General features: G+C 37.2%; 1 pseudogene; it reads right to left on the reverse strand.

Moving 5' to 3' along the window:
• Nucleotides 1-7,668: 7,668 nt before the first annotated feature.
• On the reverse strand, nucleotides 7,669-8,022 carry LOC149148483 (early light-induced protein 1, chloroplastic pseudogene; annotated as a pseudogene).
• Nucleotides 8,023-8,322: the final 300 nt, after the last annotated feature.

Raw genomic sequence — 8,322 nt, forward strand, 5'->3', positions numbered from 1 at the left:
TTGAATGGCATTTTCTCACCTGAATCACTCTCAAGTTTCGGTGCCCGTAGTTGCTAACATAGCCATCGATTACAGGTATAAAAATAACCATAAAAGAGGCTTGTCAAGTCTTGCAGCGCATCCCTATTGTACTAGCATAAAATCCCATGGCTAAATTGTGTGGCCATCTAACTGTTCTATAAAACTTACCATTTTCCCAGAGTACAACAACTCATGACAAACAGAAAAAAATTATACACAAATGCCTAACCATTTAACATGGAAACTATAGGCACTGATACAAGTACATTGTTTCAACAGAGATCCCCGATTTTAAGCATATTTGATTCTCTTTTATCTGTACTATTCTAGTAAAAAATAATAATTTGGTAGGGGTAGTTTAATGGCTTTTTTTATTCCTTGAATTTTGCACACTATGCTTTTATCTTTTACTTTGGGTATTTTATGAATGATGTATCAATTTTTTTTTTTAATTGGGATTATATATGAAATTAAAATATCGCCACTTATCATTTATATATAAATTAAAATACACTATAAATAGATTTTAATTACTTTTTAGAAAAAAATAATATTAATTAATAATATACTATAAACCATAGATTTTATAATCCATTCATTTTAATTAAGTTTAAATGATTGTTTCCAAAATTGGTTATTCTATGTTTTTAGCATTTTCTTAAAAACATATCAAATTAATATTTTTAGCTTAATACATATATATAAAATTTAAATTATAGAAATACTTTATATATAGAGAGAAAAATATTAAGTAATTATATATAAATATGTACAACTTAATATATAATAAAAATTCATAAAACTAAAATATTAATTTTTACAATATTTATTTAAATTTAAATATGTAAATACATACAACATATGGCATATATGTGGACTAATAAATTCCTTGTACAATGTTTCCAATTTAATAAATTTTAGTTCTTTCTTTGCACTTTTGAAATAATTACTAGTATTTAGTTAGCATGGAATTTAGAAATTTACAAGTACCAAAGGAATAAAAGTTTGTTTGTGTTACCGATCGTTAGGCTTGTTTTTATCCTTCCATGTTAGATCAACCTGTTAGGAACCTGGTATGGTTGGAGTCAATTAATATCCATTCAAGATTAGTGTGCCAAATTGTAATCAGAGTTTCTGCCAAAGATGTACTCAGAAATATATTTATATGATTGACTCGGTAAATATTCTAATCAAAATGACACAGATTATGAATGAACGTGTCAAATATATCATAAGCTGCCAAAGCAATTTTTTACAGTGCCATCTCGTGATAGCAGAGTGAATACAAGTTGGGTTGGATTACAACCTACACTAAGATGTTGAAATTGTAATTTCAACTGCAGTGACAGTTGAACAGCAGCGGCATATTTTACTTCTACAAAACAGTCAGTTTTTTTCCCTGCGATGCGATCAGATCGTAGATCGCAAATCGCAGTACCCTTATGCTAAGCCCTTCGCCTTTCTGGGATGCGATCGCAAATCGCAGATCGCAAGTTTCGCCTTATGCGCGTTATGCTCCTGTCTCTTACAATGCGATATGTTTTAGCGATGCGATATTATCGCACATCGCTGATCGCTCATCTCTCAACTTGTCTCAGCCTCCCGATAGCCTTCCTCGATGTGATCCAATTGATGTCAATGGTTGAGTACAGGGCTGCAGCATGAATTTAATGTGAAGTGAAAGTTACATTTTTTACCGCCAGTAAATGTGAGTAAAACAGTAAATGCAATTTACTGTGGGTTGGTAAGTTTTGGTAAGGATTTTAATTTTATTTCAGCGGGAGTATGGGCACAAGAAAAAGTTGGTAAAACCATTTAATTTTTATTATTTCTTTTACGAAAGCATGGAAAGTGAAAGCGTGAAGTAATTTCTTTTGGTTGTCATATATATGTAAGTTCTGTTTGTTGACCATGTAAATTTTGAAATGAGAATTGTAATGCACAGCAGTGCGAATCAAAAAAATAGAACGCAACAGTGTGAGAAAAATTGATCTGAAATTTCCAGACAGCAGTGCGTTGATCTCTTTCGCAGAGACAAAAGTTTTTTTTTGTAATGCAATGTAAATCCTTTTAAAAGGAGGGACAAAGTAATTTTTGTGTTGAACTCAAATGTCCCTGTGTAATCCCTCAGAGAGAGGAAGAAGTTTGTAAACAGTAGTTGCCTTTATTAATGAATAGAAATTTTTTCATGTGTGAAACTCTGTCCGCTGTAAATTTATTTTAAGTTTCCACTGTGTTAAAGATCCTGTGCTGAAAAACAGAGCATTGTTCTCTGTTCAGCTTTTGTTTTTGGAATTTTAGCAGAAAAATTCCCAACAGTGGTATCGGAGCTAGTATAGGCTTTTTGAAGGTGTCAAAGAAGCTGAAGATAGGTTTCTTGCTGAAGCAGCTTCTCCAGCAGCGTGAAGACTCAGCAAAAGAATCCAAGTTGAAAGTGCAAGAATGGCTGGCACCAGCACCAGCAATAGCATGGTTATGCAGCTCCCATTATTTGATGGCAAAAACTATGACTATTGGGAAATGACAATGAAAGCCTTGTTTGCTTCCCAAGACTTATGGGAAATAGTTGAGGATGGTTTTGAACAACCAGCAGATGAAAATGAGTTTAATAATCTAACTCAGGGAGAGAAGGATCTGTTAAAGAGCTACAAGTAGAAGGACTCAAAAGCCCTCTTCTTCCTGTATCAAGCAGTGCATGGAAGCGTGTTTCCAAGGTTAGCAGCAGCTAAGACATCCAAATAAGCATGGCAAACTCTCAAGACAGCCTATCAAGGCATGGAGAAAGTGAAGATAGCAAAGCTACAGTTGCTGTGGAAAGATATTGAGAATCTTAACATGAAGGAGTCAAACAATATTGACTCATTCTTCACACATGTAATTGGTCTCGTCACACAAATAAGATCTCATGGAGAGATACTTGAAGAAAGGAGGATTGTGGAGAAACTATTGAGGTGCCTACCCTCAAGGTTCCATGTGATTGTCACCACCATAGAAGAGACAAAGGATCTCACAAATTTCTCAGTTGATGAGCTTCATGCATCACTGATCACACATGAGCAGAGGTTGAGTAGAAATGAAAACTCATCTCTAAAGCAAGCCTTCAAGACCCATATGACCTTTGGAAGAGGAAGAGGTCAAGGCAGAGGAAACAAGAGAGGAAGAGGCAGAAGCCAGAACAGAGGAGGAAGGAACAGTCCAACAAATGCTCAAGGAAGAGGCAGCAATCCAAATCAGAATCAAGGCCAAGGCAGCAGTGAACAAAGTGGACAACATCATGCTCAAGGACAAAGGTATGAAAAATCCAATGTCCAATGTTATTACAGTAAAAAATATGGGCGTTATGCCAATGAATGTAGGAAGAAGCAGCATGATGTGAGTAATAGATCAAATGCAAATATTACTAGAGAAAATATCAGCCAAGATAATGTGTTGTTAGCTTGTAATATGGCTGAAACAAATAGTGAAGACATATGGTTTCTAGACTCTGGTTGCAGCAACCATATGACAGGAATCATAGCCTTGTTTTCTACTTTATATCAAAGTGTGAAGTCACAAGTCACACTTGGGGCTGATAGCAAAATTTCTGTTATGGGTAAAGGAGAACTTAAAATATCTACAAAGCAAGGTGAAAAGAAAACCATAGCAGATGTCTATTATGTTCCTCGAATGAGATTAACCTCTTGAGTATTGGATAGCTTGTTCAAAAAGGTTACAATGTTTTCTTTGAGAACGACGTATGCACCATCATGGATAGAGCACCCAGCAAGAGATGCATTGCTGAAGTGAGGATGACGAGGAACAGGATGTTCCCTCTCAGAATAAGAGCAGAATTGAAAAACAAAGAAGTAATTACAGTTGTTACCCAAGAGGCTTTCCAAAACCAAACCAAAAGATGAAAATTGGTTGTTGAATTTGAGATTTGGACATCTCAACTTTGGAGGCCTTAATTTGTTGAGTAGAAAAGAAATGGTAAGAGGTTTACCATTGATAGAGAAACCGGACAGCCTTTATGAAGGTTGCATTTTGGGGAAACAACACAGAGAAAGCTTTCCATCAGGGAAAAGCATAAGGGAAAAAGTACCCTTAGAAATTGTCCACTCAGATTTGTGTGGACCGATGCAAAATCCATCTTTAGCTGATAGCCAATATTTTCTAACATTCATTGATGATTTTACAAGAAAGACTTGGGTTTATTTCTTGAAAAACAAAAGTGAAGTGTTTGAAAAATTTCGAAATTTCAAAGCACTTGTGGAAAATCAAAGTGGGCTGTACATCAAATTTTTGAGAACAGACAGAGGAGGTGAGTATATCTCCAAGGCATTCCTACAGTTTTGCAAAGAAAATGGAATTCACAAGCAATTTACAGTGAGGTACACCCCATAGCAAAATGGAGTTGCTGAAAGGAAGAACAGGACCATTATGGATATGGCGAGGAGCATGTTGAAGGCAAAGCATTTGCCAAATGATTATTGGGCTGAAGCCGTAAACTGTGCAGTATATATCTTGAATAGGTGTCCTACAAAAGTTGTGACGAACAAAGTGCCTGAAGAGGCATGGAGTGGGAGAAAGCAAGGAGTCACCCACATGAAAATTTTTGGATGTGTGGCCTATGCACACATTCCTGATCAGCTAAGGAGGAAGTTGGACAACAAAGGGGAGAAATGTATCTTCATTGGATACAGTGAGGAATCCAAAGCTTACAGGTTGTATATCCCATCAACCAAGAAATTCTTTGTGAGCAGAGATGTTCAGTTCATTGAGGAGGAAGCTTGGGATGGAAGCATAGAGAAAACAGTGAATGTTAAAAATTGTTTATCTCATGATGAAGATGATGAGGAGATCGTTGAAATACATCCCCAAACAGCAGCGCAAACACAAGGACAGCAAGGAACACCCTTGAGGAGAAATGAGAGTGCTTCTCCAAGCACACCAAAAGGAGGAAATTCAAGTGCATCTTCAAGCACTTTCACACCAAGTGAAAGAGATAAGAAGTTCAGAAACTTGAGTGATATTTATAATGAAGGAATGAATTCCTTATTTGCGTTGTATTTTCATGTTGATGATCCTAATCATTTTGAAGATGCTATTAAAGATAAGAAATGGATAGAAGCTATGGATGAGGAAATGAATGCCATAGAAAGAAACAAGACATGGGATTTGGTTGAGCTACCAAAAGGTAAAGAAGTCATTGGAGTCAAATGGGTCTATAAGACCAAATGCAATGCTGAAGGAAAAATTGAAAGACACAAGGCAAGGCTAGTTGTCGAGGGATAGAAGCAGCAGTATGGGAGAGATTATGAGGAGACTTTCGCACCAGTTGCAAGAATGGAAACCGTGAGAGCAGTGTTGTCCATAGCAGCACAAAACAAATGGAAAGTTTACCAAATGGATGTGAAGTCGACATTCCTAAATGGAGTGTTAAAGGAAGAGGTTTACATTGAACAACCACTATGCTATGAGAAGAAAGGTCAAGAACACAAAGTTTGCAGACTGAAGAAAGCTCTTTATGGACTCAAGCAAGCGCTAAGAGTGTGGTACAGTAGAATAGATTCCTATCTACTGGAAAATGAATTTGACAAATGTGAAGGAGAACCCACCGTCTACATCAATGAAAACGACGACAAGATTTTAATTGTTGTCTTGTATGTTGATGATGTGATTTTTACAGGCAATGATGACTACCTCATTGAAAACTTCAAATCAGTCATGAAAGAGGAATTTGAAATGACTGACATGGGTTTGCTGAGATACTTCTTAGGAATAGAAGTAGATCAAAATGAAAATGGAATTTTTATATCTCAAGCAAGATATGTAAATGATGTGTTGGGCAGATTTAATATGCAAGAGTGCAAGGCAGCATTCACTCCCACAGTAATGGGATTAAAACTCAGCAAAGAGGACAGCAACAAGGATTTTGATCCTAGCTTGTATAAGAGCATAGTTGGCAGCCTTATGTATTTAACTGCAACTAGGCCTGACATAATGTTTTCTATTAGTTTGATTTCTAGATTTATGGAGAGGCCAAAAGAGGCACATTGGCAGGCAGCCAAAAGAATTCTGAGGTATGTCAAAGGTACAAAAAGATTTGGCATTTTGTATACTTTTTTAGAAAGTTCAGATTTAGTTGGCTACACCGATAGCGATTGGGCTCGAAGTGGAGATGATCGGAAAAGCACATCCGGTTACGTTTTTCAGATGGGTTCAGGAGCCATTTCATGGGCTTCCAAGAAACAGCCAATTCTGGTGTTGTCTACAACAGAAGCAGAGTACGTGGCAGCTACAGCAGCAGCGTGTCAAGCGGTTTGGATGAGGAGACTGTTAAAAAGTATATGCCAAGAGTAGGCAATAGAAACAATGATTTTCTGCGACAATAGTTCAACGATTGCATTGTCCAAGAATTTTGTGTTTCACAAGCGAACGAAACACATTGATACAAGGTTTCACTACATAAGAGAATTGGTGAACAACGGAGAAATTGTTTTACATCATTGCAGCACTGAAGAACAGGTTGCTGAAATTTTGACCAAGCCTTTGGGACAGAAAAATTTTGAGTATTTAAGAAAAAGTTTGGGTATGATTGATAACCCTGCAGTTGAAATTAAAGGGGAGTGTTGAAATTGTAATTTCAACTACAGTGACAGTTGAACAACAGTGGCATATTTTACTTCTGCAAAACAGTCAGTTTTTTCCCTGCGATGCGATCAGATCACGGATCGCAAATCGCAGTACCCTTGTGCTAAGACCTTCGCCTTTCTGGGATGCGATCGCAAATCGCAGATCGCAATTTTCGCCTTACGCGCGTTATGCTCTTGTCTCTTACAATGCGATATGTTTTAGCGATGTGATATTATCGCACATCGCTGATCGCTCATCTCTCAACTTGTCTCGGCCTCCCGATAGCCTTCTGCGATGCAATCCAATTGAAGTCAATGGTTGAGTACAGGGCTGTAGCATGAATTTAATGTGAAGTGAAAGTTACATTTTTTACCGCCAGTAAATGTCAGTAAAACAGTAAATGCAATTTACTGTGGGTTGGTAAGTTTTGGTAAGGATTTTAATTTTATTTCAACGGGAGTATGGGCACAAGAAAAAGTTGGTAAAACCATTTAATTTTTATTATTTCTTTTACGGAAGCATGGCAAGTGAAAGCGTGAAGTAATTTCTTTTGGTTTTCATATATATGTAAGTTCTGTTTGTTGACCATGTAATTTTTGAAATGAGAATTGTAATGCACAGCAGTGCGAAGTAAAAAAATAGAATGCAACATCCTGAGAAAAATTGATGTGAAATTTCCACACAGCAGTGTGTTGATCTCTTTCGTAGAGACAAAAGTTTTTTTTTGTAATGCAGTGTAAATCCTTTTAAAAGGAGGGACAGAGTAATTTTTGTGTTGAACTCAAATGTTCCTGTGTAATCCCTCTGAGAGAGGAAGAAGTTTGTAAACAACAATTGCCTTTATTAATGAATAGAAATTTGTTCATGTGTGAAACTCTGTCCGCTGTAAATTTATTTTAAGTTTCCCCTATGTTAAAGGTCCTGTGTTGAAAAACAGAGCGTTGCTCTTTGTTCAGCTTTTGTTTTTGGAATTTTATCAGAAAAATTCCCAACATAAGAGGGGTATGAAGTTTGGTATATAGTTGATGATGATCATGAGATGAGAGGACCTCCCTTGAGGTATTTAGTCAAGGCCAGCGCAATGAGGCCAATCATGGAAAAACTCCCATTCAACATCTCTGCCCCAGAAGACATTATTTCCTGTGATTTGCTCTCTTTGGACACTCCCTTGAACATGGGTATCAAAGAAGCAAGCGTGAAGAGAAGCGCGCTTCCAATAAAAAGTGGAACTCCTCCACTGGCCAGTTGTGCGACGAGGTCTTTCCCGCTCGCTATCTCCACTCCGATAGCTGAGACGAATCCGAGCATGGTGAGTCTCCCATTTATGGTTTCTGGGGCTGGCTCACTGAAAGAAAACACGTCCTTAAATTTTGTTCTCACTTGCATTATTATTTATGTCAATTCAATTTAGTTCAGTGCATGGGCAGTGCAGTGCATGTTAATGTTAAAATTGGCGCCTGCATAATCGCTTACCGTCTCAGGAGGGGTAGAAGGCGATTTCCTTGACTCCTTCAGTTGTGGATCCACATGACCCAAATTAAGTTATATATAGAATAACATAAAACCTTATAGAATAACATAAAACCTTATATTCGTGTATACAGAGACAGCGACAGAATTACTAACCCCTGCCATTCATTTTGCTCGAAGCTGCCTGCTGGTTGTTGACCTCTCCGCTGGCCTCCA

The sequence above is a fragment of the Pinus tabuliformis genome, chromosome 9 (assembly GCF_031772625.1).
Source record: "Pinus tabuliformis cultivar Carrire ecotype Pingquan chromosome 9, CPIR1, whole genome shotgun sequence".
Taxonomy (NCBI): Eukaryota; Viridiplantae; Streptophyta; class Pinopsida; order Pinales; family Pinaceae; genus Pinus; species Pinus tabuliformis.